The sequence below is a fragment of the Panthera onca genome, chromosome A1, assembly GCF_046562875.1.
Source record: "Panthera onca isolate mPanOnc1 chromosome A1, mPanOnc1 haplotype 2, whole genome shotgun sequence".
NCBI lineage: Eukaryota > Metazoa > Chordata > Mammalia > Carnivora > Felidae > Panthera > Panthera onca.
The window spans coordinates 57,725,882-57,749,289 of record NC_138339.1 but is presented as its reverse complement, the minus strand read 5'-3'; the positions used below and the strand labels follow the sequence as shown (position 1 = coordinate 57,749,289).

General features: G+C 38.1%; 1 protein-coding gene and 1 long non-coding RNA gene across 12 annotated transcripts in view; one reads left to right on the top strand and one right to left on the bottom strand.

Annotated features, from left to right (window-relative positions):
* Nucleotides 1–23,408, bottom strand: part of TENM2 (teneurin transmembrane protein 2) — a 1,291,685-nt gene that overhangs the window by 917,895 nt on the left and 350,382 nt on the right. The gene's annotated exons all lie outside the window — the stretch shown is intronic.
* The window catches only part of LOC132680968 (uncharacterized), a 47,311-nt gene that overhangs the window by 21,323 nt on the left and 2,580 nt on the right, over nucleotides 1–23,408 (top strand). For all 3 annotated transcript variants that reach the window (XR_009610783.2, XR_009610782.2, XR_009610784.2), the window contains one exon: nucleotides 7,527–7,565. This is a non-coding gene — a long non-coding RNA (uncharacterized LOC132680968). The remainder of the gene's footprint in view (nucleotides 1–7,526; nucleotides 7,566–23,408) is intronic.

Here is a 23,408-nt window from a genome sequence, read left to right as displayed (position 1 = left end):
CAATATCTCAAAAAATTCTTAAAAAAACTTTTAAAAGATAGGAAACTATTAGCTGAGATTAACTAACTCCACTTAACCTGATACCCCTACAGAACTGACTAGAGTTAACTTAAATAATACACGCAGGAGTGTACATGTGTGTGAGTAGGTGTAAATGTGGAGATATACTTGTAGCTATGTGTATTCATAGACATATACATAAATATATGTGAAGGTGTGTGTATATCCATCTCTAACAGAAAATAATACACAGTGAGAGGTTCTCCAATGTACCTCTGATCCCTTCACAGAAAGAAATGAAGAGACACCTAGTTGTGACTCAGGATCCAATCTTATCTTCCGTTTCATTGGTTGCCTTTAGTCTGCATCATTTGCTGCAGGGTCTTGGTCCTAATACTGCAACTCCTTGTCTGTGACTCTCTACTGGAATGGCCATTTATTTGTATCAGATTTGATATGTCAACTAGAGTTTGGGCAATTCCTCCATCTGTGATTTTCCACAATTCATTCATTCATTCATTCATTCATTCATTCATTCATTCCTTCACTCAGCAAGTATTTATGAAGCCTGCAATAGGTGACAGGCACTGTTCTATCAGGCCCTATGGGCGGAGCAGTGATTAAGAGATAAAAACAAAAACAAAAACAAAATACAACCCCCCACCAAAACCAACAAACAAAACAGAACTGTGCCCTTATGGAGTTTATATTCCTGTGGTATTTTTACAAGTAAAAAGCATGAAGCCTGATAAAGGGGTACAGGGGGTGAGTGGCAAGGGGATCCCATGCAGTTTTTCAGTTTTAAGGAGTAGGCAGGTCTGTACCCAGGGATGGTCTGTTCACTTCAGCTGTGCCCTCTATTTGTTAGGCTCTTTGTCTTTCTCTGTTTTTCCCTCCTCTTTGCTTGGGAACAGGAGGTATCGTATAGCTTGTGCAATACTAATAGGAAGGGTCCATTTTTAAGTTTATTAGTACTTGAAAAAACATCATCCCCACTCTGCCGGTTACTGACTTTGTAACAGTTCTCTAAACAGTTCTGCATTACTCTTAAATGTTCCTTTCAATAGCATATTCATCCCGTGAGGACCTTCATCTGAGCTAAACTTAATCTCAATTCTGTGAAGATCTCAAAAATCTGCTAACAGAAAATTACGGCATCATATGCTGGTCACCTTACACGTTACCACTTGTCAAAGAATGAGACATAGAAAGCCAAATTAATGGAGAAAAATGGTCATGTTCTTTAACTACCTATGAAATTATTGGGGCAGACTGGTTAAAAATAAGTTAACAACCATATGGTACCATCTTACCTATTAATTTTGCAAAAATTATAAAATTGTGATGTAATCTGATGTGGCTCAGCTTGTAGTTGAATTACAACGGTACCTAAATTACGGGTGGTAGTGTAAAATCATAAAAGCCATTTGATCATTCTCTTTCACACATTAATCCATTTCTGGAAACTCATTCTAAATACATATGCAGTTGTTTATTGAATATTATCTATTTTAGTACAAAATGACAATGGTCTAATTACTTACTATGCAATGAATGGTTAAGTAAAATTTCATACATCAATTCAGTGTGTGGCAGTTGGTGATTAAAAAGGAAATCGTTGAGGGTATATAAGTCTGATGGATAATTGGAAAAAAGGATGCAAAAGTATAACTATTCTATGTAAAGATGTACCCACATGGATGAGATGAGACCTAAAATAAAAATGGAAAACTAAAAATTTGATTTGGCAAGATGGGTAATATACAAATGTATATGTTATTAATGTATATTAATATTATACATATAATGTACATAATAATAATTTATGTACCAAAATAATTTCAGGTACTAAAATATTATTATTGCTCTAATATTATCACTACTATTAAAAATATAATTTTAGTGCTTGATGCAAGAAAATTATTGACCAAGCCTATGAAATTGTATTAGATGGCAAATGTCCCACTTTTTGCTAAGTGTGTCATGTCATCTTTAAGATGACATCTATCTCATCTTATGTAAAGATTCCAGGGCTTCTAACTATATTAAATCACATATTAAACATATTTTCTCATTTCTCCAAATTCAAGATTTTAATTCTCTTTAATGCCCTATTTTAATTGGAATGTTGCTAAATCCGTTGACAGTCTTACCAACCATTTTAACAGCCTTTTAATTTGTCGTCTAGAAAATTATAACTCTTCATTAACTTTGGGAGACACAGCATTGCAGTTGTGATATATCATTCCTCATTTTATTAACAATCTACTTAATGAAATTCAGGCTTCGAGCAGATGATGGTGATAATGTAAGCACTTGCCCTGGATTTTTTTTTTCCTTTAACAAAATTAAGAATTTACCGATAAGCATAATAGGAGAACAAACATTCAATTCCTCAGGAGTGCAAGAAGTAAAATCCTAAAGACAGAGATTTTTGAGTCCTCATATGTATAATTAATATCCACAAATTGTTTTCTAAAATGTTCAATGTCTTTACAACGCCCTTTGCCACTGTAAGGTAATACTGAAAGGTTATGTCAGTCCCTCAATATTTATAAACATAAGTCACTTGGCTCAAAAATGGGGGATGACATAATCTGGTAGAGGATCTTAGTGAGCATGAAAATGACAATGAGGGCAGAAAGAAAGTGGAGAAGAAAGGACATTCCTTTGAGGATAAGTCTGGAGGTCTTTACTCTGAATAGCATTCACCTGCCATTGTACACTTAAATATAGTTGTAGTTCTCACTCAACAGATTTCACAAACTGTGGTATTAGTAACGTGAAATTAAAGACTAGATGTATTCAAAGATCTAACAAGTCAAGTGAAGAGCTGGGACTGAGTCCAGTCAGAAGCAGAGATAGACAGGGAGAGTGATCTGAGAGGGATCTTATCTTAACGATCAATGGTCCCTTCCTTGGCCTCATTTTAGGAGAAAACGGAGGCTTACACAGGGTAATTGACATGTCAAGGTGACAAAGTAAATTAGTGTCAGAGTCCAAGTTAGGGTCAAGGCTTCATGAGGACAGTGTTGGCCTCTCACCAGGGTCCTGTCCGGTAGCATATATGCTCATGGCTTAGCTGCTGAACCCTCCACAAATGTCATGCTTTATCCTGCATCACCTTGGCAGCGTCATCCAAAAACTAGAGATGGTTATGAAAGATAGTTTCAGAGGGAAAAAGCATCTCTCATGAGTTTTTTTTTTTTCCTTTTGTTCAGGTTTATGTAGCAAACATTGTAACACACTGAGATTAATTTTCACATAAGACCTATTTTTCCCATGGGAATCAGACATCATTTCATTTTTTGTTCCTTTCTCATATCATGACACTGCCCTCCCTAGGGATGATTTGTTGTATAGGTGGAAAGCTGCCCACAGACACATTCAAAATGAGACAGAAAAATCGAGCAAGTCTTGCCTTTGTCTCTTGACTCCATCTTTTCTGTTCTGGGCATTTGTGTATTTTGGACCGAAATTCAGGAGCTCCTTTTGAAATAAGTCTAAACAATACCTTACAGTTAAGGTAAATGGAGACTAATAGTACAGCAGATTACTAGATGGCCTACAGTATTTATTGTTCATTGTTCTAATAGTCATTTGATTAAAATACACCACAACCAGTCCCAACCAAATCACTTAACTCTATGCACAAACTCTTTAAATAATTTAATGCACATTTAGCATACGTGATTTTTGTATATGTTCATGAACATAAATATATAAACTTATTTATGTATTTATAAATTTATAAATATATAATTTTTATTATTTTTAATATATGCACTTTGTTCTGTGATTTATATAACATACATATTTAATATGTGTATATTTATGCACATATGCATATGTATATAACTACATACATGTGTATGGTCAAGTGAAAAAATTAAGAGTATATTCATGCTACCATTTCAATTATTGTAGGATTTAGTAATTATGATGCCATTGCAAAAAACGTGAAGTCTAAGAGATAGTCATTTGACCTTTTAATCCCTTTTAATTGGACTTTAGAGAAATGAGACATAGGATCCCTACAATCATAACGTTTAAAATTGGTTTAACAAAACATCATTGTAACAATATGGTACACTATATAGCATATGATGTTGGGATAAGATTTGTAAGGGGAATTTTATTTTAAGAAGTATTTGATTTCTGATGCATGCCTAAAACATTTAAAATTGTATTAAATTACAGTTTGTTATTTTTTCTCTTGACATTAGCATAATTTACAAGACTCACAAACTTATTCTGGGGACATTAGTGTCATGCACAAAAATTTATGTAGAATGATGGTTAGTGAAGCACCATAATAACCAAAAATACACAAAAACTAAAATTCTACTGGAAAAAAAAGATTCAGAGGAAAGGATAGTGTGGATATATCCCCGTGACAATGACATACAGTTAATGAAATCTTATTCCAGAAGAATATTTCAAGAAAAAAAGAAAACATTCGTCATGTGATAAGTAAAAAGAACAGAGTACTAAAAGTACACATAATTCCAATTTTGAAAACACATTACATATATGCACAAGGAGTTGAAAGGCCAGAAAATAAACACACTAAAATGATAATAACAACTGCTGTCGAGACATAAGATGATACGTTGTTATAATTTTCTTCTTTATATATTTGTCATTCTCAAATTCTTTACAATAGAAATGAATTGTTTTTATAATAAAAAAGAATGCAATCCGAGTAATTTAAAAAGGCTCTTAAAGGCTGACTCCCAAATTATCCAAAAGCCCAAGTAGCAGCCTGAGCCCTATTCCCCTTCTAAATGAAGCTTGATTATATCACTGTATTCAAAAGTCCAGGGTTCCCCAAAGGCTGGGCCAAACCAGGCACTAATGAATTTGCTATTTTCTAAAAATATAGTGAAATGAAGACAGACTCTAGTAGTGAGCACTATATGTTAAATACTCTAATCATTAACAATACAATTAATTCAATTAAAAGGATACTTAATAAAATAAGAATAAATGGGGTTTAAACTAAGTCCCTCTCTGTCTAAGGTTCATTCAGGTGTCAGAGTAACAATTATTTACATTTAGTTTAAACTAATTTACTGTTATTATCATTTTTATTAATGTCATCAATTTCTCTGATTCACTTTCACACATTCAAGGGGAATCAACAACACTAATTTTCCAGCCTATAATTTGTAAGTAACAACCAAGCCTGGTGTACATCTCTCATATGAATTTAATTTTCTTCTTTTTTTAGTTGTTTTGAGTTCAGTCCTGATCAAATGAAATTCAGAATGCTATTTATTTTTTTCCTAAAACACAAAACCTCCTACTCAAGGGTCACTGCAACTGTATCAAAGGAGAAACTAATTAATGTGTTTATTAAGTTTACTCGGAAATAAACACATGTATGCAAAAGTGAAAATGCTTCTTTCTCTTTTTCTTTTTTTCAAACAAGTGCCAGGTGATAGCAACTATATACACAAACACTGCATACTCTAAGGAGGACTTTCTACAAATATTTTTAAAGGCTCCTTTTGGCTCTGAATAAAGTAATATACTGGGACTGCCACAGGAGCATGAGTCGGGCTGTGAGAAGCCATAATCCGAGTATGCTAAGAAAATGTAAGCAAAAAATTGCAAATAAAACTGCTTATATTCATGTAACTTGTTTGGCGACAGCCATATAGCATAAGGAAAGCTGCTATAACTCATAACAGCATCTTGTAATAAAACAGCTCTATGCATCCCTCTCAAACTGTTCAGTGCTCAGAACTCATCAGATGGCTGAGTAAGCATTACACTTTGGGACAGTAAATCTGTTTCCAATATGGTGTACATTCACAGATAGGCGCTTTAGTATTCATCCTAAGACACTTCCAGCTAAGTACTCATAAAGAAAGGGTAATCATATATTTAAATATCGGGATGCTATTTTCTCTGTCTATTTTAGTAATCTAGTTCACACTAGAGCAAACCTAAATGGATCTTAGGAAACCTTTAGCAAACTCAACCCTGACTCACAGCATAGAATCTCTACCTATAATGGTCTCCAGGAAACCTTCCCTTCTGCTCCCATAATATTCTGTGCTTCTGTGTGCCATGGTAGTTTCTGTGTGCTACTAGCATTATATGGCTGTTTTATCTCTGTGGATTTCCTGAGTGCATGAACTGTACCTTTTCCATGTCTGTATTTCTAGCTCCTAAACAAAACCAGAGACAAAGCCAGACATAGGTAAGGGTTTGATGATTGACTCAGTGATTCCCCATGGTTTAAAGTGACTAGTCTGGTTTGAGGTCCTGAATCCTTTCCACAGTCCGAAGGTTTGCATAGCAGTCAGAATAAAGCAAACAGCACATGAGGTTTTCAAGCTGTTCACAGATGTTCATTTTTCTGAGGGATACATCCTGGTTTGAGCTTTGGAAGAGACTGCTTCTCTTCTGCTATCAGAGATAGGGAGAGTGGCTGTCTTACGTGCCTCAGGTAAGAGACACAAAATGGGAAACTTATTAGGGGAGACAGCAACATTCGCTCAGAAAACTGATTTTTTAATTTAAACCTCCTCCCATACAGATAAAGATTTAAGCCCTACACAGTTAGATCCTTTAGAACTCCAGGCAATTCTAAAGGTAAATTTATTGAGTGGTTAGGTCGATGTCAGATGAGCGTGAGCTCTGTTTAAGCAGGAACGTACACACCTCCCTGCCCCCACTCTCACCTCCATGGTGGTTTCCCTTGATTTTACTTTTGCATGTCTGCTCCCAGGTTGGGAACTGAGAACACTGTGATCTCAACGTTAAGTCTACTCCATGGAAGATTTCTGTCTTAGAAAAGGAACACTGCAGGCAGAGCCTCCTGATGGCATATTTACATGTGGGACTCTGGGAGATGTGGGCCACAGAAAATGCTGCTTTACCATCCAGTGGTAACTGGAATTCAAAGGGGAAGGCATTAACCTTGGATGCACAGAGAATGGCTCCAGTGAAGTGTGAGGAGAGAGGAGACTGGGTGTGCCCTGGTACCTGGAAGATCTCACGGTTTGGAAACTCCTGGGCTCAGTCTCCTGGGCTGGACCATCCCCCAGGAGCTCCCTGTTAACAAATGAATGTGTGTGAGCACATGGCATTGTGAAAGAGAGTTGTGGAGTTTACAAAGTAATTTGTCATAGGTATTTCAGCCACCATGACAGTTTGGTGGTAAGAAATACTGCTTACAAAAATTTTCCTCATTATAAACTTCACCCCACAAATCAAACTTTGGAGTAGGTACTAGAATGCGGACTGTACCCAAGAGTGTACTTCATCCCAGGGGGTCTTGTCTAAGACCTGCCCAGAATCACATGGCTCATCTGTCCAGCAAAGGCTTGAAGCCGTGTCTCCCTGCTTCAAGTTCTGTCCTGAATTGCTGAGCGGTTGGAAAATCTGAGTTGCTGAAAATCTGTGTGAGGGAACAAGGGAAGCAGGAGGCAGGAGGTGAAGAGATGGGTACTTGGCTTTCTCCAGAGGCAGGGAATCTGACTTACCCTGATTCACCCTATCTATTCACACAGGAAACAGCAGGAGAGAAACACAAGGATGAAGAACTTGAGGTAAGGATGGGTGAGGACTTATCAAGGAGGCTGCAGCAGTCAGAGAATGGTCCCGCCCATCACTTAACAGGGGTGAAGAGGTGAGAGCTATCTCCTCTGGGTTCAGAAAAAGGAAAGAAAATAGTAAAAGAGAAAAAAAAAGTGAGGAAGTGAGGAGAGCTAAAACCACGGTTTTGGTGTTTAAATAATACTTGCATGAATACTGCAGAGCAAAGGACAGAGTTTCCACCTCATGTCTTCTACTTTACCCTTGGTAAATATAAACAGACGCTTTGCTCAGTGTAAACTCAACTTCGTGACTTTAGGGGAAAGAACAATTAACTTAACCAGCAGCTGATTTAGCTGGATGTATTCTGAACCAGAATCCTAACTCTAAACCTAGAAGCTTATGTGACCTTGGTGACCTCAGAGGCTCTCTAAGCCTGAGTTTCTTTATCTGTTAAATGAGTGGTTTGAAACAGATGGTCCCTACAGGTCTGTCTGGTTCTGATATTCTATGTTCACAGCACTTTTGAGAGACTTACCATACCCTCATCATCTATGGTTTCCAGAGAAATAGCATCTGTCACATCAATGACACAGCATTTGTATCCCTCCCTTTATTTTTCTTCTGCTAAGGTGTTTTAATCCTGACAGTATAATAGAATAAATCACAGCCATCAGAGATGGGAGTGACACTGGCCACACACATTCGAGATAAACAGTCAAAAATCACTCACCCATGTCTTCCCCTTTGCCCACAGCCTCTGCTGTCTGACAACACTAAGGTTGAACTATGATTTCCATCTGGCTGCTCACATCTGAACACCGAAATAACCCTCTGCATTGTCTTAATAGCTGTAATGATACTCTGCTTTCCAGCAGCCTGTCCAGACCATCTCAATATTTGGATTTGATTTCTTCCCTCCAGCAAGTGTTGAAGGAAGTATGGTTGTTATAGAGTCAATCAACAAACATTACTTAGCACCTACAAATAGCAGCACTAAAGGTAGACTGCTTAGGTTTGATTTTCTTTCCACCACTTATGTACAAGCTGACTGCCCATGGGAAGGGTAACTAACCCTTCAAAACCTTGACTGTCCTTAAGCATAGTGATGACTTTTATTTATGAACCTCATAGGTATGAGACACATAGTAATCGTTCAGTAACTTTAGCGATTAACATTACTGTCACAAGTCCTTTGTCTCTATCTTAGACAAGACAAGGACATTATTACAGTGGTACAGAACTGCAGAAACAGATGAAGGTGATAAAGAGCTTCAAAAAGACAGAGTTCTCAGAATAATTGGCCTGGGGGCTAATAAGTCACATCAATGGATGATTTTCAAAATGAACTCTTACCCCTTCTTTGCTTTGTTTTCACAATATTTAACTTTGGCTGGCATTCCTGCTTCTATCTGGGAAAGCTATCTGTGAATGAGAAGCTATGATAGTCCATACAACCAGCGATAGGTATGTTTGTGTAAGACAGAGGGTATTTTGGTCTTGAAAAAAAATATATTTTTCCCTCTTAAGAAAAAAGGACTGTGACACACCTGAATCAAACCACCTTTAAAAAGCCAAGGAATCACTGTCCATTAAGGATGACTGAAGAGCAAGAAGTCAATAATACTCACTGTGCCTTCCAAGGGAAGTGGCATGGGGTAGGAAGCTAGTGGAGGGTACATGGTCTAAGATAATGGAGAAAAGGATTGGACCCACTGTTCTGGTCGGAAAAGCAAGACTTAAGGATAAGGGCCATGATCTGACTGAAACGTGCTTTCTTCGTGCTCCGCAAGACATCCATTGCTCATATCTGTAACTCTCAGCAAATTCAGTTCAAGGAGTGAGCTTATTGCCTTCAGTGTATAAATGAACTCAGAGACTCCAAGTTTCTGTCAGACACACTTGAACCACCTCTAGGAAGTGGAAGGCTGTTTCCCCTTAAAGTATTCCTGGAGGGCTTTTACCTGTTCTTCCTGCTTACACTCTTCCTTAGGACTTGTTTCTGAGAAGTCAGGGACTTCTTTGTACCTTAGTAACATTCTATTGCTCTCCAGCTGAAAAATCCTCAAATGAATTCCCACTGTCCCCTTAGCTCTGATTATCATGATCTTTGTATTTCAGTCTTTCCATTTTTAAAATGGGGTGATAGTGAATTGATACATCTAAGGTCACTGAAGAATACCCAGTGTTTCAAAAGTATGCAATGAGGGGTGCCTGGGTGGCTCAGTTGGTTAAGTGTCTACTTTTGGCTCAGGTCATGATCTCACAGTTTGTGGGTTCACACCCCACATCGGGTTCTGTGCTGATGGCTTGGAGCCTGGAGCCTGCTTCAGATTTTGTATCTTCCACTCTCTCTCCCTCTGCCCCTCCCCTACTCATGCTCGCTCAGTCTCTCTCTCTCTCTCTCTCTCTCAAAAATAAACATTAAAAAAGTATGCAATGAGAAGTATTATCATTTAAAAAAAAACAACAAAACTCTATGAAAGAAGATTCCTTCTGTTCATTTCATCTCTGACCCAGCCCTTTATAAAATATGCTGAATCCCTGCCTTAGCATGCTGAATCCTTCTAATTCTGTTAAAGACTAAAAGCAAGTAGCTTACAGTATTAAGCTACTACATAATTAAACATTCTATGACAAATCATTTTCTTAAGATGTAAACTGAGGTTGAACAAAAGCAAGTTGTTCACACAGATATTAATTCTAGTTCTTACAGCTTTGAGATCAAGCCATTTGAGTTTCCTGGAAAGGGTTAATAAAAGACTTTATAAAGGTCTCTGAAATCTGAAGCTGAAATTACAGCATGTGCTATTATTACTGTTTTTGTTAGTCACCCAGAAAACAAGTAAGATATGTGCTTAGAGGATATAAAAAAGAAACAAAATGCATGTTGGCTTTCACTCAGAGTTTGGCTAAAAATACATTCTGACATGCAGTGCACAGGCATGTCCTAGAAAGCTCTCATGGTACCGGGGGCGGCCAAGAGGCAGCTCTGGCTTTGTTTGGCAACAAAGATCACTTGATCATGCAGAGAGAGTAGGGGGTCTGGCAAAGTCAGCTTTGAGTATAAAAACTTGCCTTCCAGTGCTCCTTCCCAATCTACTGTAGCCAAACTGAAATAACACAGATGCCCTATGAGGAGGTGGAAAGGGGGTAGGAAAGGGTGTGGGAGAAATTTTGGACCAGATATGATCCCTCCAGATTCTAGTGTATGATGGGAACCTCTGATCAACAAACATGTATTAAATGTCTCTGTGAATGGCACTGTAGCTGGTACAAAAGGGGAAGGAAAGATGAATGAGGCACTGTGTTCATCCTCGAGGAACTTAAAGGGCATATTTACAGCTTGCTATTCTGCACAGAGATCTAATGTGATGGCTTCCAAGGGGGAGAAACCAATATCATGTTTCCTAGGCATGTAGTGAGAAATTGCACATGAACTAAAAGCAACAACAACAAAAACAACCAACCATGGAACTCAATATTTTTGCAACTTTCAGAGAAATCTAAAAGTATTCTAAAATTAAAAGTTTATTAATTAAAAAAAAAACTAACCAGCCAAACAGAAATCATAATGTTTCTTATGTAAAACAAAATAAAAAGCAAATCACAAACATTCTAAAATTTAGTAAATTTAGTAAATCTGTAATGCAAGCTCAGCACCTTCTTGTTAAATCAACCATTTCCCAGTGAAGATGTCCTATGCTGGCAGTTTTGGGAGCTACATCTCCCAGATAGACAGTCTTGATTTGGCCTACATAGTGTACCTCAAAATTATTTAGCTGCCAAAGGTCTTAACACACTGTGCCCTGAGAGCAAAGGCTGAGAAGAATTCTTGTGAATACATACTGTATTTAGGAAGTGATTCAAAAGAGAAGTAAGGGACGGGGTGAAAACAGGACAGGAGGGAGAGCCAATATAAGGAAGAGTGATAGACTTGTCCACCGCTGTGGGTACCTGGTATTGATGGTGCTGGAACCTTCCAAGGAGCCTTCGGCTGTGTTTCTCAGGATGAAGGAGAGAAGCATATATCATCAGCTTCCTATCCATTGACTTCTGAACCCACTGATCAAGGTGGCTCTATGGGTGCTAATTCTGGGATTGCTTATACTTGACTGTCTTCATCCTCAAGGGCATTCAGCAACTTACTGTCAGAAAATTCCAGGGTGAGGAAAAAAGCCAGCATGCTGTGTAGAGCTTACTTAACATGCTCCAAGAGTACATTACAACATTTAAAACCTGAGGATTTTATGGAGAAAAAGATCCAGATTTCTCATTTTCTTGAAAAGTTGTGACATCTAGAACACTAGACTTGAATTCTCCAAAAGCACCAAACTTCCACAGCTGAAAGGCACTGCCTGAACACACACAATCCAAATTGGGACAGTATCCCCCATGATACACAGTTGAAAACACAGCTTGCTTCATTCCTTAACCTTACTGGTGTTCTCTTATGAATGTTGGACTTTTCACACTTACTTGAACTATTCCTAGACTTAACAAATATTCACAGTGAAAAGCAAGTAGGGACCCCCCATTAACATGGTCTTTCCTCACTGGCTTCACTTTCAAAATAAACATACTTTGATGGTGTTTCTTCCAATAGGCTTCAAATCACCATTACTGCTTTGATGGTGAAGATGTTAGATCCATTGATATAATTAATTGATTACATGCTACATGCCAAGCCAGATGCTCGAATTAAATCCTCACTTTTAATGTTTAACCAAATGTCAGATAAGAAGTAGGAAGGCTAGGGGCACCTGGGTGGCTCAGCTGGTTAAGTGTCCGACTTCGGCTCATGTTATGATCTCAATGTTTGTGAGTTCGAGCCCCACATCAGGCTCTGTGCTGACAGCTCAGAACCTGGAGCCTGCTTTGGATTCTGTGTCTCCCTCTCTCTCTGCCTCTTCCCCACTCATGTTCTCTCTCTGTCTCTCAAAAATAAATAAATGTTAAAAAAATTAAAAAAAAAAGAAGTAGGAAGGCTAAAAGAATTGGTCCACTTGCTTCTTCTGACTCAGAACAAAGAGGTGGATGCTGGCAACCGAGGATGTGCAATACTTGGGACACAGTGAGCAGATGCCTGCTCATTCCTGGTTTGGAAATCCTGTGTAATGAGCTCCTCATTACATGGCATTTACTAAGCAAAACCCTCTAAGAATTAGGAAGCTTGACTGAAACTAGAATTATGGGCTTTTGAGTAAAAAGTGAGATTCCAAGTCACTATGCTAAGCATGAGTCCCTGTATGTTTGAAATGCGATCAGTTACCAAGGAAATGGTTATACTCTATATAGAGTTTGTCCAGTTACACTCAATCCCTTGAGATGTTTATATAAAAATATTGATACCCGAGTACAACACCCCAGTGATTCATATTTAATTAGTCCTGGGAAGGGCTTGAGCATGGGAACTTTTCAGAACTCCCCAGAAGCATCTAATGAGGTTCCCCTGATTCAGAGACAGAAATGGCAGGGTGCTGTGGCCACATTCACTGTCCCCTCACTGCTCAGCTAAGACAACTCAGCACTTTGCTGTAGGCTCCCTGCTGTTCAGTCTCTGGGTTTGTGAAGCAGAAAGTGTTAAGTGGGTCATCTCCAGGCAGGGCTTTTGCATCACATACAAATGGGGGTCAGAATATAAACATTCACCGAATTGTCACTGTAAACTAAGAAGAACTTGAACCCAAGGCTGTCAGGTGAACAGAGGTATTTTTAAAGTTGGTAGTGTCACCTGAATTTGCAGTCATTTTGAGAAGACTTTGTTTTGGCTATGGATATTCATCCTGAAGTTGACTGGATTTTTTTTTTTTTTTTGAGGACATTAGAAGTAGTATTTCTCCTTTCTATCAATGTTCCAGCAAACAGATCCATAGAAATATATTTAATCCACTGGAATTACTCTCTAAATAAATTCAACATTTTAGTTCAAAGTGCTACAAGTAAATTCTGTGCTTTAATTCCCATACGTGAAATGGACTTTAACTGTACAAGGACGAACTGAGAAACATGTATTATACAGTCAAGGTGGCTGTAGACGTGGAGGGATTTAAAAGGAAGTGTTTCAAACTATTTTTAAAATAAAATGCATCCCACTGGGATAGCAACTGCCCAATGCCTACTATTCATAAATCAGGGTGAACAAAGAGAAGCTTCACATTTTGTGGTTCTGGCCAAAGAAAAAGACCTAAAAAGGAAGGAGGATAACAGGTTCAGCTGGGAATACAACAGAGCCCATCTGATTTGTTCTCTTTTTTTTTTTTTTTTTTTTTTCTTATTCCCAAAAAGACCATTCTATCTTGGAAAAAAATGCATTAAAGATAATGCTCATTGTAATGTTGGGAAAATACTCCAAATATTATAAAAGACTGTTGGACATTATTAAATAAGTCTGTGTTGCACTTATTTTTAATATCTATGTGCACACTCAGTATTTGTTCTGATGGCTCCCAGCAGAGATTTATTACTAAAGTAGATCTGACTTGAGGTTGAGTGGAAAGGAAAGCAGTCAGTGCAGGAGGAATATTGAGTATCTTGGTACAAGGGAGTTTGGCTGCAGCAGAGAGAGAGAAAGAGGGCTTGTGAGATATGCATGCCAATTAAGGTGCTCAAGAAATGAACACAAATTCATTTTGGGTACACACCAGCCTCCTCCTCTTCATACGTCCCTGGGGATGCTTCTGGAATTGCCAGAGCTGAAAATTAAATTATAAACCTAAAACATGACACTGAAAATGTAATGTCTCCTTTGATAATATCAGTGGGATGATTCATCAGTGGGTGGGGCAGCACCACTCCCAGACCCAGACTGTAAGGCATAGTGAGTCCGACTTTGGCAATTACTCCATTTCTCCCAGCAGTTTCTCTAAAGCTTCCAGTTGGAATTACATCCTGTCACAGATCACACTGCACCAAAGGCCTCCTACACATATGACACAGTAGGTCTCCACAGAGGCATAACCGCAGTATGTGGCACCAGCGTGGAAAATCTGATAGTATTACCGTGATACTCACAAAAAGCAAATGTTCACGCAATTCAATATGTGAGCGTCAGAGTGCATTGCAGAAAACTCTTGCAAGCTGGCATTTCACAATGTGGGATTGGATACTGTCATGATGGACAGACACACAACCCACATGTTTAAGTTCCTTTTCTGAACTGTGCTTTAAATTCTTTTTCTTGGAACAGGAAACAAGCCACTAATAAGAATAAATTCTCTTGTAGTTTCATCCATGAGTCACTGCACAAAACTGCAGAGCACTTTGTTTATCTCTCTAGTCACAGGAGTCAGAAATCCATGGGCTGGGTATGCTGAGTCACCCATACAGAGGATAGTAGTAATAATAACAGCTTGTGAAGGGCCACCAGAGATCAGATGGCAGAGGTTTCACCGAAGAAGTGGTCTATACATTAAGCCTTGTGTGAAGAAAATATTTGGAATGGGCAGATATGTATTCTACAAAGAAGAAATGGACATAGGAAGTACACACTATATTTGCTATCATTAGAGCCTTTGGGGGTCGGGTATGTAAAGTCAATGACTAAAAGGGAGAACTGGTATAAGACAAAAGGCAAGATATGTGGCCTGTGGCAAAGAGGAATGTGAATAGACTGGCTACAGGCACTGGATTCAAAATTTTTAAGGCAATTTATAAGCCCAGCTAAGTATATCTAGGGGCTAAGTATGCCTGTGTGCATTAACTTTGTGATCTCTGATTTAGGGGTTCAAAAGGAGGCCAACTCTGAGTAGGGGAGTGGGAAATAAAACTAGTACTGTTTTATTTATTTATGCCTGGAAGAGTCGGTCAAGTTCAGACTGAGTAGAGGATGCAAAGTAAGTCCCCCCCTCCCCACTCTGTTTGGATGATCTTCTTCTTTTTCCTGTCCATTGATCAGCTGTGCTCCTATGTGGGCTTCTTCTTTCTTTCCTTGCACATTTTTCCTGGATGATCACACTGAGTCCCATGAACATTATTAGCTGTCAACTCCTGAATCTCTATCCAGCACAAATCTCTCAGCAGAATTTAGAACTGTACATTCAACTGCCTATTAAGCATCTACATGTGCATGGCCTAAGGGCACCTCCAACTCAAAAGGTCCACAGTTGCACATACTAACTTTACCCACACATCAGCTCATCCCCTGTTTCAAAACCCCAGTGATTAGTACTAACATTTGGACAGTTGCCATAACCAGAAACTTCAGTCCTTGAATCTTCTTCTCTCCCTCACCTTGCTTGTCTCATCAGTTGCCAGAAAGTTTTGATCCCACATTCTAAACATCCTCAGCTTGGCTAGTCAAGTTATCAATCGGCAGAAATAAAATACACACTCACTTGTACACACACACATATGCCCCCACACACATGCTATGAGCTTTTTTTATTTATTTAGCCAAAGACAGAGAACAAACAAGGTATTGTGATCATGTGGAAAGGAGGTGGGTAGAGCATGATGCTTTTTTTTTTCCTGTATTTTACTTGCCCTGTATCCATAGGAGGTAGTCTGCTGCTGATGCTACTCTTTGCATAAGCAGGCACCTAAAAATGTTGAGGGGAAAAAAAAATCCAAATTCTTGTAACAATGTTACATTTTTATGCTTAGGCTTATGTAACCATTGCAGGAGAATTTGAACTAACAATCTATGCACTTACATCTAAGGGCTTATTTACAGGCCTATGTAACCATTCCAGGAGAATTTGAACTAACAATCTATGCACTTACATTTAAGGGCTTATTTACAAACATTGACCTTTCCTGTATCTTTAAGTAAACTCAACATCAAAAAGGTAATATTCTCTTTGCAGGAGAAGAAAGCAGTCAATGCCCAAGAGTCCCAAAACAATATAGCTGCCTCTAATTTTACAGTGTCCTAAAAAGTCAACAATCTTTGTAGCACAACATTTTTCAAACCATCTCCATTATTCCAGTTCAGACTATTAAACTCTCTTGCCTCAATGAAACACACTCTCCTAATCTACCTCACTGAGCATCTTGTCTCTCTGTAATATGTTCTGGAAACAGAAGCCAGAATTATCTCCTCAAAAAGCCTTCATGACCTGGTTTTACGCTACCACTCTAGCTCATTTGTCCCCACTTCACGTTCAGCTAACCTGAACTTTTAGATTCTTGGAATGACCAAGTTCTGCCATCTTTGGACCTTTGCATATGCCTTATCTTTTGCCTGAAAACTCCTTCTTGCCACTCTGAGCATCCAACTCCTTATCCTTCAAGTGTATGAAAGGACGTCACAATTTCTGAGATTCCTGATGCACAATTCTGAGTTAGATGCCACTTCAGAACCAGACGCTATTTTCTTTTGTGGTGTTTATCAGAAGTACCTAGGTACATGTCTATTATATCTTTCTTCTCCAAGATTGCCAAGCTTTGTGTGCTTACAGACCATGTTTGCATTATTCGTTACTATATTCCATAACCTAACACAGTTGCCTCATGGGTACCACAAAATATATTTAATTAAGGTAAAGGGGCAAAAACAGGGTGATGTTTTAGAAATGCAATACTATCTATGATACAAAAAAAAAAGTATCAGAGAAAGGACTAAGGGAAGGAGGCAATTTAAATGTTGAAGTAGTTTTCCAGTCTTGAAATGCTGGACGCTTAACATGGAATGAGGAAATTAGACAAAAAGATAAGAAAGAATAACCATCATAATCTGGTGAATATCAATATAAAGGAAAAAAAAAAGATAGAGTCTTCTTGGAAGACCAAAATGTAAGAGTTGTGAAACTAGTTACCAAAAGCTAGGATATAAAAATGGAAACAGACTTTGAGGAAAAGACAATTAAGTTTCTTACTGGACTATTTCAAAAGACATACTCCAGGAGCAGTTAGAAAAGTCTAAATGGACCTTGGGAAGACCATTTATCTTAGACTTGAGCATTAGCAGGGTAGGGAGCATTTGTTATGAGGCCAGTTAGTATTCCTTACCCACTCCTGATATCAGAACCCGACTTTCCTATTTGGAATTCATTCCACCAGCTTTAGGAGGCACTTACCACAGCTATCTCCAAGCACAAAGTAGGCTTAAGTCTAAAACATGACCAGGTAAAATCCGAGTGACACATGCCCCATTTCTCTGAATCTGACTCTTTCCAGTGATGTTACAGAGGGCAGAGAATATGGGAGTGGGGTTATCATCAGACATCTTCAAATACATATCTCCAAGGAATAAAGACAATTATAGAGAATGAGAAATAAGAGATGGTATGTGTAAGCATTGTTAGATTCTCCAGTGATATAAGACAAAGCATCATATTTTTTGCATAAGCTCATTTCAGCAGGAATATTGTCTTACATTCACTTGTAACTGAAAAAGCCTTGCAGAGTGGAAACAGTGAATGTTGAAGTTATATGAACTAGAGTGTTACAGAGAAAGTGCCGTGGAAAAGAAAAAGCGGAGGGATAAGGGTGAAAGTGGAGAATTACCACAGAAAAAGAGCAGAAAAAGAAATACAATTGAAAAAAGTTAGATCTACAGTTGAACGCAGAGTTGACAATAGAGAACTGTTTAAAGGACAATAATTGGGCAAACATAAAGAGCAGAGTTTGAAAAATATATATTTAATCCTAGAAGAGCAATAACTACAATAAAGAAAATCCAGAGGAGACTGAATCACTAGGTGACAAGGACATAGAGTGATGACAATGGATTACTTTTCTCTAGAGTTTATATGGATAAAGTCTTCTCTTAATTAAACCCAGCCCTAAAATTCACGTTTATATGCCATAAAATGAACATCATTAAAAAAAAGCTTGTATCCAATGACACTGCCTTAGAGCATCTTTCTTTCTTTCACTTGTAAAATTGTCTGACTAGCAACTCTCTTACAGTATGTTGAAATCAGCTGACAGTTGTTAGATGGTATCTTTCCTTCCTTTCTAAAAATAAGAAAATAATGTATGACTTATGTTCATCTTTGGTAGCAAAAGTTATGGCACATAGGGAGTCAAACACGCTCTATCAATGACTGGAAGAAAACTTCTGGATTTGAAGATGTCAGAGTTTTTACAAGTCATAAGAAACAAATCTGAGGCAAAAAATATTTCTCTTGCATGAAATATTATGAGAGGCGGAGACCAGATGATGACCACTTTTGTTGGCAACAGGCTTAAAATGACAATCATGATAACCACCAGCATTTATTCAGTGCCTATTAAAACACTGGCAGCATCCAAAGAATGATGAATGCATAATCATAATGATCCCAATAACTATAATGGTGGGAACTTTCACGGAGGGGGAAAATAGGATTTAGAGAGTCTATGTTCTAGAAGTGGATCAAGCTCACACTAATGGAACCCATCAGTACTGGAATACAGTTTAGCTGTGGGTCTGCATTCTTAACTGCTCTCCCCTATGCCTATCAAAGGAAGCTAAAAGGATTCAAGTTAGTCAGCAAGGAGACAATGGATCATATTACACTGAACGGTTATAGATTCTCTTTTCCTAAAAAGAAAAAAAAAAAAACAAAAAAACAAAAAACAACTCAACAACACAGCCAAAAAATAAGAAGCAGCATTTTATTCTCAGCTGAGTTTATGAAAAGAAGTTCTGCCTAGATGTGGGAGAATAAATGAATAAATTAAAAGCAATCTTTTCAAGGTACTTTTTAGCCTTCCAAATACTCACCTGACAAACTTTTGAACTTCACTAAAACTTAAAACATGTTCTTTGTAGGTAAAGGTCTAGGGTTTTCAAAACAGAATCTTTCTAACTGTTGCTTTGGGTGCAGTGGAAAAATAACTACTTTAAGACAATGATACAGGCAGAAATGCTCACAGGTTTCCCGAGTATTTCAACAACTCTTCTATACACTGATTGAATGAATTCAGATAACACTTTAGCTTACTAGTGAGTTTTTAACTCATTAACACAGGTTAAATTTATGCTATGCCAAATTACACAGAGTAAAACATATTGCCCGAATTATTTTAAAGACCACAAGAAAGAAAATTGGCTTATAAACTACCAAAACCAAACTTAGCCTAAAATGTATGTGTTTATGTCTTTATGGATTTTTTCAGTGCATCAAAGGGTAGGTGAAAGTGATTTCTGTGCTAGAACCGATTGAGAGAACTGATGGAAGCATATTTTCAAAAATCCAATCTTCCCCCAATTCTTTCTTCAACCTTGACCCAAAGAGACAGCCCGAAATGCAGAGAAAGAATTCAATCTTGGCCCCCTCTCGAGAGACTTGAGAGCTACTAACTGGAAAGAAAGGCTTTTTGAGCCATGAGAAGCCTGGCTGAACTCTCTGGCCCACTGGGCCTTGCCTAGCATAGAAACCAGTCAGTTCTGCTTACCTGAGCAATATCATTTAGATAGCAACACCTTTCTTGGTTAGTGTTCCAGGTTGAGAGGTTGTGCAAAGAGGTGATGACTATAGGCGAGGGCCAAGAATCGGTGCAGACAGCCTAGCACACATTCTGACAGCAGGAACTTTTTCCTACAGCAGTGGTGGAGAGCTAGTATAAGTGGGCAGGCTCGCAGGGAGTCTGGGACAGCCATGGAAATGGAGGCAAATGGGTGAGAATAGGAATATACATCATCAGAGCTGGTGGTCTTGTTCATTGTACATTCAATCAACGTTAGCAGCTGTAGTTCCTATAGTCAGAAATGTTTAAAGGTGTCGATATTTAAAAATTTTATAAACTGAACACCATAGCTTTTGACTTAGGCTTTAATGTCTTATTTTTGTTTATTTATTTACTTATTTGGGAGGTGATCAAACACAGTGGCTCAAGTTCCAAACATAGCTCTTGAATCCAACTTCCTGGATTTAAATGCTATCTTCATCAATTCCTACATTTATGACCTTGGGATGATTTATTTAACCTCTCCATGCCTCAGCTTCCTTATCCATGAAAAAGGGGATACTAATAAAATCCACTTCACAATATTGTTTTGAACATTATCTGAATCAATATAAGCAAAATTCTCATACTGACATCTAACATATAAAAAGTGCTCAGTGAACATCAGCCATTATTCTTTTGTTGTTCTTGTTAATCATGTTTAATACACCTGAAAATGGTGAGACATAGAGTGTGGACCAGAGTCACAGGCACATAAATATGCAAAGCAGAGCTCAGCTCTAACTTTAGGCTCCCAAGCCATGGGAAAATGTCTTGTGTGTCGTGCTGCTCTACACCCTAACGTCAGGGTCCCAAAGAACAAGCTCAGACAATCTGCCTGGGCACTTGGCTGACCTTCATTATTTAAAGTGGCATCTATTTCACAGGTTATCCTGGGGCTAGGTCTAACCAGAGATCAGACCACTGGTCAGTTTTGTCAGGTGCATTAACTCTCAGACTACTAGGGTGCTATTCAGTGCAGAATTAGTCATTTACTAATTACTAATTACTCCAATGGCCATAGACCTAAGGTCAGCATTTTTCACCCTTCACACCAGGAGGATCCAGAATAATAGAGGCCAGACAGGTAATTTGCATTGTCTCTCCTTAGCAGCAGAGGCTGATTCTGTGCTGAAAGCAAGCAAAGAAGATATAATTTGATGAGAGCTTCCATAAGCTTCTCATGGGAACATCTAGCCTATCTCTCCTGCTGGGATCTGGCAGCTTCTTGCCTTTGATACTTGCAGATACTTGCAGGGGAACTGGACAGGGTCTGACCCTGGCCCCACATCACTTTTACTAGCTGGCAATTCTTTTCCACTCTGAGCAACGGAAGAGTCATCCAACTGTGTTTGCCAAACTTGCTTGAATGTGAGAAGCATGTTTGTTTTATGATCAGTGTCTTGGGTTTTAAATAAGAATACCACAGGAGATGATCCCACCATGATCCTTGCTAATGTATCTCTAGGCTAATAAGTTCTGAAATGATCCTGCTCTTTGATTTCATGAATAAGAAAATAAAATGAGAAATGCATGACATTTAAAAATTATTGTTATTGCTGAGAGTAAAATTTATTTTAACCCTCTCTGTAGTAGCTAAGTTTCACGTTGAATGTGATGCTCACCAGATTGTATCTCCTGTTCTTCCTCTCTTTAAATATGTGCTTATTTACTTCCTGAGTTCAATTTTAGAACCCATCAAAGTAGATCCACTCAGACTCTGACTACACTTTCATGCATAAATTCATAGATGTCTTCAGAAGGAATTGCACTTGCATATGCAAATACTTTCCAATGCCTTTTCATTTCTACTTTTGGCCTGCACAGTTTTTAATTCATGCAAACACATTACACAAACAAATATGGGCTCAATAACAACACACGGCATGTGTGAATTGTTAATTGCAAAGCTATGAGTTTGATATGGCCAAGCAACTTCCATTATTATCAATGGAGAGGAACAAGATTAAACAGGAAGAATAAAGGTATATTTGAACATAAAATCCCAAGCATTTGATTTCATTTTATGTAAATATTAATAAGGGAAAAGGTGACAGGACAATCCACAATTCAACAATAATCTAGGATCTACAGCTCACTGCACAATGATCCAGAAACCAGGATGCACCTTTAATGAGACTAAGGAAAAAGGGTCTACATTTCAGCACAGAATCATAAGAAACAAGAGTGTATGCAGTAACACTATAAATAAAACCAAAAATACAGCAGAAAATGAAAGGCTTTCAACCATGCTGAATGTGCATCACCTTTCAGAATATTTGTGTTTTGTATTAGAGATGCTCTTGGAAATAACAAATAAGGGTCCTATTATTCTATACTGGAAATTTGAACACTCCCTTAATTAATTAAGCTGTGATTTTTCATATTTTCCCCCAATTCCCACTCATGCACTTTGGGGTCAGGAGACAACTCAGTGAAATAAAACATTTGTTGAAGTTACTCACAGATCAAAGACATGTGATACAGAGCAATTTTCAAGTAACCCACCCCTTGTTTGAAGTGTGCTTTATTTACATGAAGATAACTCAGAAAATGAGAGTGTAGATTAAATAAAAATTGTATCCTGCAAAGTCTACAATTGCAGTGAAAATACAATTTTAACTGTTTCTATGCTGAATTTTTAAATATTCTGTTAAATATAAAAACTGGAGGTAGGCTATGGGAGCATAGGAGAACATGTGTTTTAGAATAACCACTGGGTTAGGTGTGTGTGTGTGCGCACGCATGCATGTGTGTATGTATGTGTATTTGTGTGATGGTATGTGTGTAACAGAGAGAAAATACACATGCATGGTGTTTTCTACCAGGAATAGAATTTCAAAGCTGCTATGACTAAATGTTTGTGACACACACCCCTTCCAAATTCTTATATTGAAACCTAATCCCCAGTGGTATTTGGAGGTGGGGTTTTGGGGAGGTGATTGAGTCATGAAGATAGACCTTTATGAATGCGTTTAGTGCCCTTATAAAAGATGACCCAGAAAACTCCCCCTGCCCTCTTCAGCTATGTGAAGACACAGGAAAAGACAGCTGTCAATGAACCAGGAAGCTAGCTCTCACCAGACAATTAAATATGCTAGCACATTGGACTTCCTATCCTCCATATACAAAATAAATTTCTATTGTTTATAATCTACCAGTTTATGATCTTTTGTTACAGCAGTCCTAAAGAACTAAGACACAAGTTGAAGTATCTCATGAAGTATCTCATTAGCTGTTATAGTCACTAACAGAACATGAAACAAGAAATAAAGAATCAATGTGATAAACAATGATGCTATAATCTAGCAGGCAGGGCCTCCACCCTTGGTACTGGTCAAGTGAACCTTCCCAGCTCATTCACTGTGTTTTTGTGTATTCACTTGTGATTTTGCTAAGCTGTTAATGTAAATCACACACGACAAGGCTGGTACACAAAGCAAAAGACATGGAGCTAGTGAGTCAACGTAGCCATACTG